This window comes from Puma concolor, chromosome E3, assembly GCF_028749965.1.
Source record: "Puma concolor isolate L17-30 chromosome E3, mPumCon1.1.hap2, whole genome shotgun sequence".
Taxonomy (NCBI): Eukaryota; Metazoa; Chordata; class Mammalia; order Carnivora; family Felidae; genus Puma; species Puma concolor.
Genome location: NC_141682.1, coordinates 34315 through 44811, shown reverse-complemented (window position 1 = coordinate 44811; position 10497 = coordinate 34315). Strand labels below are relative to the sequence as shown.

Below are 10497 nucleotides of genomic sequence, written 5' to 3'. Positions count from 1 at the left end.
CACCAGCAGTGCTGGTCTTCCTGGAGGGTTCAGTGGTGAGCACATGGGAGGGTGTAGGTCATGCTTAGTCTTTGAGAGCCAGGGTGAGCCTCCTTTGTGGGCCACACTTTGGTTGAGCCTCAGGAACCTCTTCTGAAGCAACATCTGGGCTTTGGATATTACATGGTGATATTCCACGTTCCATGCCAAGGAATCCACCTCTTCTTCTGGAAGGGAGGTATCCTCAGACTTAAGAATCGGGTCACCATCTGGAGAGAGCTTTAGATAGAGTTGGGTTTCAGACCAGGGCCATAAGGGGGGCCACAGCTACCCCATTCCACTTACCTCTATGGGGTGATGAATGATAGCCAGTGTGCAGGTGAGGGTCAGTTGTAGGGTTAGCGTTAGTGGAGGAATGAGTTTGAGGTTCATGGTATGGTGAGGGTCACGGTTAGTGTTAGGGTTAGGGCCCAAGAAATTCCAGGCGGTGAACCCCTAGCATCGCAGTGGTCTCCATGGAAGGCTGCGTGGTGGCTGCATGGGACTTCAGACTTATTCTTTGTGTTTCAAGGCCAGCCTCCCGTGTGTGCCACTATTCATTTGGGTCTTAGTAACCTCCTGGGGCAGCTCCATCCCAGCAGTGGAAATGAAATGATGATGTTCCACTTCCATACCGAATAATACTGTAGGGGTTTTGACCTATATGCGTGGTGTTTCAGAATTAGGACCTGGATACCCATAGGGAGAGAACCACGGATAGGGTGAGGTTCAGTCCAGGGACATAAGCAGGGCTGAAGAGACACCAGTCCCGTTATCTCCATGAGGGCCTGTATGAGGGCCAATGCACGGGTGAGGGTCAGGTGTAGGGTTAGCATTAGCATTGGGGTGAGGTATAGGTTGAGTAGTATGGGGAGGGTCAAGGTTGTGGTTAGGGCTAGGTTCCAGGAGGCCCAAGGTGCTGAATCCATGGCAGTGCAGTTGTTTCCCTGGGGGACCCAGAGGAGGGCGCATGGGAGGGTGCCAGTCATGCTTATTCTTTGGGTGCCAAGGCCAGCCTCTTGTGTGGGCCACTCTTCGGTTGGTCCTCAGCAACCCCCTTGTGCAGGTCCCTCTGGGCTTTCGAAATGGCATGGTGATGTTCCCCGTCCCATGTCAAGTAAGCCTGCACCGCATCTGGGGCCCATGTGCGTGGTTTTCTCCGAGTTAGGAATTGGGTCCCCATCGGGAATGAGCCATAGCTAGGGCAAGGGTTTGATCCAGGGACAGGACGTAAGCAAGGCCGAAGGAACAACAATTCCTTTACCTCAATGGAGGGCTGAATGAGGGCTCATGCACGGATGCGGGTCACGTGTAGGGTTAGCATTAGACTTAGGGTGAGGTTCCGATTCAGGAGTATGGAGTGGGTCATGATTAGGGTGAGGGATAGCGCCAAGGAGTCCCCAGATGATGAACCCCATGCAGTGCAGTGGTCTCCTGGGAGGGCTCAGTGGAGGGCACATGGGACGGTTCTGGTCAGGTTTAGTCTGGTTACCAGTGCCAGCCTTGCATGTGGGCCACTCTTGGGCCTCAGCAAGCACTTTGGCACCTCCCTCTGGTATTTGGACATGACATGGTGGTGGTCCACGTTCCATGTGAAGTAATCCTGCACCGCTCTCGGACCACAGGTGCGTGATATTCTCTGCATTAGAAATTGGATCCCCACCGGGATAGAGAAATAGCTAGGGTTACAGTTAGATCCAGGGACATAAGCAAGGCCGAAGCAACAACAATCCATTTATCTCCAGTGAGTATGAATGAGGGCCATGCGCGGTAGCAGGTCAGGTGTAGGGTTAGTGTTAGAATTGGGGTGAGGTTTAGGTTGAGGAATATGGCGAGGATCATGGTGAGGGTTAGGGGTAGGTTCCAGGAGGCGCTTAAGATCAGAAACCTAAGTAGTGCAGTGGTCTCCTAGAGGGTTGAGTGGAGGGTGCAAAGGATGGTGCCATTCCTTCTTAGTCTTAGGGTGTCAAGGCCATCCTTGGGTGTAGGACACTCCTTAGTTGGGCCTCAGCAGCGCCCTTGTGCAGCTCCCTCTGAGCTTTGGAAATGACATGGTGATGTTCCAGGTTCCAAGCCAAGTGATTTACACCATGAGCGTGCTGTTGTCAGTCATTGGAATTGGGTTCCCATGAGGAGGGAGACTTAGCTAGGGTTAGGGTTCAGTGCAGGGACATCACCAGGGCAGACTGACTCCAGTCTCGTGAATTTCATGGAGGGCTGAAGTGAGAAACCTTGCGAGGGTACGGGTCTGGTATAGAGTTAGTGTGAGAGATAGGTTTAGGTTTAGGTTGAGGGCTAAGGTCAGGGTTCTGGTTAGGGTTGGGGTTAGGTCCCAGGAGGCTCCAGATGCTGAACCCACAGCAGTGCAGTGGTCTCCCCGAAGTGCTGACTGGAGTACACAATGGATGCTGCGGGTCAGGGTTAGTCTTTCGGTTGCCAGGCCAGACAACTGTTTCTGGCACTCTTCGGGTGAGCCTCAGGAATGCTCTCGGGCACAACGGAGGCTGCTGGTCAGGATTAGTCTTTGGGTTCCAAGGCTATACAAGTGTATTGGACACTCTTTGGGGGAGACCTCAGGAATTCTCTTATGCAGCAGCAGCTGGGCTTTGGAAATGACATGGTGATGTTCCACGTTCCACGCCGAGTGATCCTGCACTGCTTCTCGAACCCATGTGCATTCTGTTGTCAGACATTGGAATTGGGTACCCATGGGGAGTGAGTTTTAGCTAGGGTTAGGGTTCAGTGCAAGGATGTGGCCAGGGCCAAAGGACTCCAGTCTCGTGATCTCCCTCGAGGGCTGAAGTGAGGGCACATCTGCTGGTGTGGGTCTGGTGTAGAGGTATTGTGAGATATATGGTCAGCTGAGATTGAGGGTTATGGTCAGGGTTATGGTTAGGGTTAGGGTAGGTCAAAGAAGGATCCAGATGCTGTACCCACAGCAGTGCAATTTTCTCCCTGAAGGGCTGAGTCAGTACACAATGGAGGCTGCTTGTCAGAATTAGTCTCTGGGTTCCAAGGATGGACAACTCTATAAGGTCTGGTGTAGATAGGTGTGTCTAGTGTGATAGAAACTGTTAGATTTAGGTTGAGGGTTATGGTTAGGGTTACGGTTAGGTTTAGAGTTAGGTCCCAGGAGTCTCCAGGCGCTGAACTCACAGCAGTGCAGTCGTCTCCTGGAAGGGTTGAGCGGAGTGCACAATGGAGGCTGCCAGTCAGGAATAGTCTTCGGTTTCCAAGGCCAGACAACTGTATCGGGCACTCTTCAGGTAGGCCTGTTGAATCCTCGAGTGCAGTGGCAGCCGGGCTTTTGAAATGACATCATGATGTTCCACATTCCACGCCAAGTATTCTTGCACAGCTTCTCGATTCCATGTGCGTGCTGATGTCAGACTGTGAATTGGGTCCCCATGGGGAAGGAGCCTTAGCCAGGGTTAGGGTTCGGTGCAGGGAAGTCACCAGGACCGAAGCAACTCCAGTCTCGTGATATCTCTCAAGGGCTGACCTGAGATCCCATGCGAGGCTGCAGCTCAAGTGTAGGGTTAGGGTTAGAAATAGGGTTACGATTAGGTTGAGGGTTATGGTTAGGGGTATGGTTAGGGTTTTCTTCGTTTCCAAGGCTCCAAGCGCTGAACCCACAGCATTGCAGTTGCCCACACGAATGACTGAGTGGTGTGCACAACGAGGCTGCGGGTCAGGATTAATCTTTGGGTTCTAAGGACAGACAACTGTATCTGGTCTGGTGTAGATAGATGTGTCTAGTGTGAGTGATAGCGTTAGGCTTAGGTTGAGGGTTAGCATACAGTCCTGGTTAGCATTAGGGTTAGGTTCCAGGAGGTTCCAGGCACTGAAACCACAGCAGAGCAGTTGTCTCCCCGAAGGGCAGAGCGGAGTACACAAGGGAGGGTGCTGGTCAGGATTAGTCTTTTGGTTCCAAGGCCAGACAACTGTATGGGCCACCCATCGTTTAGGCCTCAGGAATCCTCTTGTGCAGCTACAGCCGCACTTTGGAAATACATGGTGATGTCCACATTCAATGCTGAGTGTTCATGAACCATTTCTGGTCCCGGTGTGTGTGCTGTTATCAGTCTTTTGATATGGATACCCATGAGGAGAGGGCCTTAGGTTTATAGTTTTAGATTTAGTGGGTAGAGTTAGAGCGTTAGGATGAGGGTTTTAGGGTTAGAGTTAGAGGCTTATGGTTAGAGGGTTAGGGTAAGGTTAGGGTTAGTTCAGGTTATGTTTACGTTTACAGTTAGAGGTAGGGCTAGGGTTAGGGGAAGGGTAGGGGCAGGATTTAGCATTAGGGTTATGGTTAGGGTTAGGGTTAGGTGGTGGGATTTTGTTTAGTGATAGGGTTAGGAGTTGGGCAAGGAGTAGGTCATGCTTGCACCCCCACTTTGAGCGGTAAGGTGTTCATGCATGGACACCGCCCTCCATGTTTGAGGGATTGTGTTCTTGCTATCGCCCCAGTCTCTCTGCACTGTAGGTTGTTCTTACCTCGCCCATTCCAGCTTTCCTCTGGAGTTTTTCACACTGTCACCCCATCCCCTCTCGGTATGGTAAGATTTCATGTACCAACCAATCCCTTTTGGTGCAAGGGGTGTGTCACACATGCGACCCTCCACACCCTCTGCGTGCGATGGTGTCACCCATGAGCCTCACCACTCCTTAGATTGGGATTACTGATGCCAGTATTAAATCTGATACTGAGGCCAGTATTAAATCATGAATAACTATTTTCACTTTCACAACTGAAGAAGTAGGCGTTTCTTAAGGTAAGGTTTATGGTTAGGATTAATGTTAGGTTCAGTTAAGGTTTAGGGCATGGTACAATCCCCCTTGGTGTGGGGTGTTCACGTATGTGCATGAACCTGCCCCCCAGCGTGGGATGGGGTTCACGCATGTGCCCTCCCCTGTCAGGTGCTGGAGGGGGTCACCTGTGCACAGCACCACTAGTCAGCAAGGGAGTAGTGATGCCACTATTAAATCTGACGTTTCATGGACGGCTGTTTTCACTTTCACAGCTGATGAAGCATGCATCTCTTAAGGTCAGGGGTAGGGTTAGCATTACCGTTAGGGGTTAAGATAAGGGCTAGGTCATGCTTGCTCTCCCCCCTCAGCACGGGAAGATTTCATGCATTACCCCACTATCCTGAGCAAGGGAGAGTGTTCACCCTTTCACCCCAACCCCTGAGAGTTGTAAATTATTGAAGCACGTGGTCAACTCCACTTCTGCTGGGGAGGGCTTTCACACATGTGTAGATCCCCCCTTCGGGACAGATTGTTCACATATGTGCATGACCACCTGTCGGGTCGGGAGGGTGTTCACTCATGGGCACACCCCACCTCTGCATGGGAGATGGTTCATGCATGTGTCTTGCTCACCTCAGCAGGGAGGGTTTTTACTCATATGCACAGCCCCACCTTGGTGTGGGAGGAGGTCACCCATGCAGAGCGCCACCCTTCAACGAGGGAATAGTGATGCCACTATTAAATGTGACGTTTCATGAATGGTTCTTTTCAATTTCACAGCTGAAGTAGCAGACAACTCTTAAGGTAAGGGTTAGGGTTAGCATTACCATTAACAGTTAGGGTAAGGGTTAGGTCATGCTTCCACACCCAACCCCTCGTCTCTAGAGTGTATTCACGCAATAGCACCGCCCCTCCGTGTGGGAGAATATTCATGCATGTGTCCGGCCCCCTTCAGCGTGGGAGGGTGTTCACACATGCGCCCCATCCCCTTCCACTTGGTAGTGCGTTCACGCATTCGCACATTTGCACATCCCCCCCAAGGTGAGTGAGGGTGTTGACACATGTGCCCTGTCTCCCTCGGCATGGGAGGTGGTTCACACATGCTCCTAATCCCCTCAGTGAGAGAGGGTGTCACCCATGAACAGTGCCACCCCTCGGAGAGGGAGCACTGTTGCCACTATTAAATGTGACCTTTCATAAATGAGTCTTTTCACTTTCACAGCTGAAGAAGCATGCATCACTTAAGGTAAGGGTTAGGGTTAGCATTACATTTAGGCTTTAGAGTAAGGGTTAGGTCATGCTTGCTCCCCCTCTCTGCACGAGAGGTGTTTCACTAATACTCCCTGCCCCCCTTGGCACAGATGGGCACAGCCCTCCATCTGTGTAGAAGGGTGTTCTCACGCACAACCCTCCTTGGCGACGGAGGGCGTTTGTGCATGCACCCTGCCCCATTAGTGCGTGAGTTTGTCCTCGTGTGTGTAAGACCCCCCTCCTGGAGGAAGGGCGTTCACCCATGTGCACCATCCCTCCACTTTGGCATGAGAAGGTGTTGACCTATGTGACGTGACACGTCAGCATGGGAAAATATTCATGCATCTGCCCCACCCCCCTCTGCCAGGGAGGGTGTTCATGCATGTGCACAGCCAGCAGTCAGTGAGGGACGGTATTCATGCATGCGCACAACAACCCCTCCATGAAGGAGGGCAGTCACATATGCGCCATGCATTCCTCAACAAGGGAATGGTTCAAGCATGTGCCCCATACCCATTTTGGCACGGGAGGGTGTTGACCTATGCATCTCACCCCCTCAGCGCTGGAGGGTGTTCATAGATGTGCACAGCCCCCGTTGTGGCGGAAGTGTGTTCACACTTCTGAAAAACCCCAGCTAGGGGAGGGATGCCATTCGCACGTTGGCCCCGCCCCATACCACTGGGTGCTGTTCACACATGTGCACAGCTCTCCCTACTGGCGGAAGAGTGTTCACACATGCACAAAACTCCTGTTCCAAGAGGTAGGGCGTTTCCACATGAGCACAATCCCCATCAGTGAGGGAGGGCATGCATGCATGCTCCTTACCCACTACCACAGGAGGCTGTATAGGCATGCGCACAGCCCCCCCCCCCACTGGTGTATGTTCACGCATGCACCCAGCTCCCCTCAATGAGGGAAGGCATTTGCACATGCGCCCCCTTCCCCTGGGCAAGGAAGGGTGTTTAGGCATGCACAGAACCACCACCTCAGCCAGGGAGGTCGTTGGTGCATGCGCCCTGCCCCACTTAGCACAGGAGGTGGTTCAGGCTTCCGCCTGGCCCCCTGTCAGTATGTGAGTCAGTCACCCATGCACAGTGCCACCCCTCAGGGAGGAAGTACTGATGTCACTATTGAATGTGATGTTTCATGAATGGTTCTTTTCACTTTCACAGCTGAAGAAACACAGCTGAAGAAATGTGGCCAGGGAGGGTGTTGACGTATGCTCCCCACTCCCCTCGCCAGGATGGTGTTCACGCATGTGCAAACCGCCCCCCCCTTCCTTGCCAAAGGGGGTTCAGGCATGCCCACAACCCCCGCTCTGTGAGGCAGACCATTTGTACAGGCACACAACCCTCCCTCAGCAAGGGACAGTGTTCATGCTTGGCCCCACTCACCTCGGTGTGAAGGGTGTTCACACATGCACAGAACCCCCCTCAGCATTGGAGGGCGTTGAAACATGTGCCCCACCCCACTTGACACCAGAGGTGGTTCAGGATGCTGCCTTGCCCCTGGTTGGTGTGTGAGATGGTCAACCATGCACAGTGCCACCTTTTAGGGAGAGAATAGTGATGTCACTATTAAATGTAATATTTCACGAATGGTTCTTTCACTTTCACAGCTGAAGAAACACACATCTCTTAAGCTAAGTGTTAGGGTTGGCACTGACATAAGGGGTAGGGTAAGGCTTAGGTAGTACTTCCTCCACCTTGGGTATGAAAGGTTTTCAAGCATTAGCTTCCCCCCCTTTGGACCGGAGGGGGTTAACACTTGCGCCCTCCCACATCAAGGGAGGGGGTCACCATTGCACCACTGTCTCTGTGATGGAGGGGTGTCACTCGTTCTTTCCCACACCTTGGCACGGGAGGGGATCATGCATGTGCCCCTTCTGCACCCCTTCATCGGCGATGAAGCCTTGATGTTCCTTTTAGGCCAGAGTTATTTTGCACTGCCTTGGCCGCTCAGTGGATTAAGTGTCCTACTTCAGGTCATAGTTTCACGGTTTGTGGTTTCGAACCCTTGCTTCACCTCTGTGCTGATGACTCTGAACATGGAGCCTGCTTCAAATACTGTGTCTCACTCTCTGTCTGCCCCTTCCCCACGTGTGTTCTGTCTCTCGCTCTCTCTCAAAAAACAGTGAAACTAAAAATATTTTAAAGCAGCTCCATCGGTCTCCTTGTCTTCTTGCCCTATTCCCGCCTCTTCACGGGAAGGTCCATTTCACTGATTGGAAGAGAGTAAAACCCTCGTGTGGCCATTCAAATGAGTCACTATTTAGGAAACAAGTGATTATGCTACTTTTTCATGGCCAGGATACCATGGTCATTTCATGAATGTCCCTAGGCAGGCGGGGCCTCTAAAACTAGAAATGCTAGAGGTGATTTTACTAGTAAACAGGTGGGGTTTGTGTTCACTGAGTTCCTTTTACTTCATTTCATCTTTCCTTGATTGCCTATCAGTGCTGGGTCAACAATTGGTTTGATATTGACTTTACAGTTGGGTTATTTTTATCTCATGGTTAACTATCCATGGTTATCTGCTCTGATACAGCTTAAGCAAGTACAAATATTTCGTGTTGCACATACTAGCATTAGTGTTTCCTGTGCACCTGCAGCTGTTTTTCCCGGCCCACGGGGAGCAATCACTTCCCATCCAGCACCACCTGCTTTGTCTTCCTATGCCTAGCAGTGCACGTGCCGGTGCCTGCAGAACTTCCCTTGTTTCTCTGTCAGCTGAGTCTGAATGGGCTACCTCTCCCACTGGTCCCTACTTCTCATCTCTTTAATGGATGACACACATCACTGAAGGTCACAGTGAAATCTCAAACTTCAGTATGTGGATTATGTGGCACCATTTTACAGTCTCACTTGATTACCCCCTTTCTTTAAAAATTACTTCCTTCCTCCTCCCACCATCTGGGCCGCTGCTCACCAGTGTCTGTGTTGGTAGGTCCTCATATTCTTCCTGCCCCCCATCTGCTTTCCATCCGCCCTTACTCTGGGGTGATCTCAGCCAGCCTCAGGCTTCTATATGCCAGCATCTGGGGCCTCTAAGTCTTTATGCGCTGCCCACAGCTGTTCATGTCTCCAGACACCTGACTCCAGCTGTGCACCACACAGGTGCTACCCTCCCCAGACTCTGCTACCTCCCTGTAGGCCTCTCCTATTCCCCTCCCCCTTTTTACTGGGCTGCTGCCACACTGGCCCCTCCATGTTCCCTGAGCTTGTCAGGCATATACTCCTGCTTCAGGTCTTTGCACTCACTTTGTCTCTCTCTATCGGGGATATACTTCCATGTGCCAACAAGACATACTCCCTCATTTCCGTCATAACCTTGCTCTGACATCACCTGCTCAGTGGAGTCTCTGCTAGCTCTCTATGTAAAACTGAAAACTGTTCCTTCTCCAACCTGAACACCTGATATCCCTTCCCTGCATTCTTTTTCTTCCTGGCCATTGGCACCATCTGTTTTTCTTTCTTGCTTGCTGGATGTCGCCTACTGCAGTCCCTGCCAGATTGTCGGCTCCATGGGGTCCAAAGACCAAACTAGCTTTGTTTAGGGCTGGTTCCTTAGGGTCCTCGAACAGTGCCTAACTCCTTCAAAGGCTCACACCCCATTTGCTGAGCAAGTAAATATTAGGATTTCATGTTATTTTGCTGGGTCCGCCATCACAATGTACCACAGACTGGGTGGCTTAAGCAACAGAAATTGATTTATTTATTTTCTCACACTTCAGATCAAGGTGTGGCCAGGGTGGGTGTCCTCTCTCCATGACTGGTGGATGGCCTCCTTCCCACTGTCTTCACGTGGTCTTCCTTCTGTGTGTGTAGTTGCCCACTCTCTTCCTATAGGACACCGGTTATCAGACTAGAGTCCCTCCCCACAAATGAGCTCATTCGACCTCCACTTTACCTTTCAAGATCTGGTATCCAAGTACAGTCCCATGGGTAGTTAGGACTTCAATGTATGGATTTTGGGCTAATCCATTCCATAACAGGTTTCTATCTGTTCTACCTAGTCACTACCTACATGGGTTTTTTTTCTCTATGCCCTTGTGCATTATTTGCTCACACAGTGCTAATCCCAGTTTGCCCTTAGCCCAAGTTATAACTCTGTTTATTTATTTGTATAGGCTTGCATCTTCCCTCTACCTCTATACTCCAAGTTCCTGGCTGGCACTGGAATTACATCTTTAGCACAGACATCATAACCTCCAGGTGAGGTAAGTATGATTATTTTCATTTTGAAAATCAACAATCTGAAGCTCAAAAGAGAGTAGGTCATGTTTCTGAGATCACAGTAGTAGTAAGTGCTGTCCTTTGGATAACTTTGTTCTCATGGGCTCCAAAGCCCACTTTCTTTCGTCTACCATATGTCCCCAAGATGAACGAGGAAAAGCCTTACTTCAGCCTGGTTTAATATAAGCAATGGTACGTGTAAAGGTGGTGTAACAATTCAGGAAATGGGATTAAGTTTAGT

The 10497-nt window shown here is 50.9% G+C and overlaps 1 long non-coding RNA gene across 1 annotated transcript; it reads left to right on the top strand.

Annotated features, from left to right (window-relative positions):
• Window positions 1-5299: 5299 nt before the first annotated feature.
• On the top strand, window positions 5300-10234 carry LOC147572824 (uncharacterized). Its single transcript, XR_015245688.1, has 3 exons — window positions 5300-5574; window positions 5993-6016; window positions 10151-10234. It is a non-coding gene; the product is annotated as an uncharacterized LOC147572824 (long non-coding RNA).
• The last annotated feature ends 263 nt before the right edge of the window (window positions 10235-10497 follow it).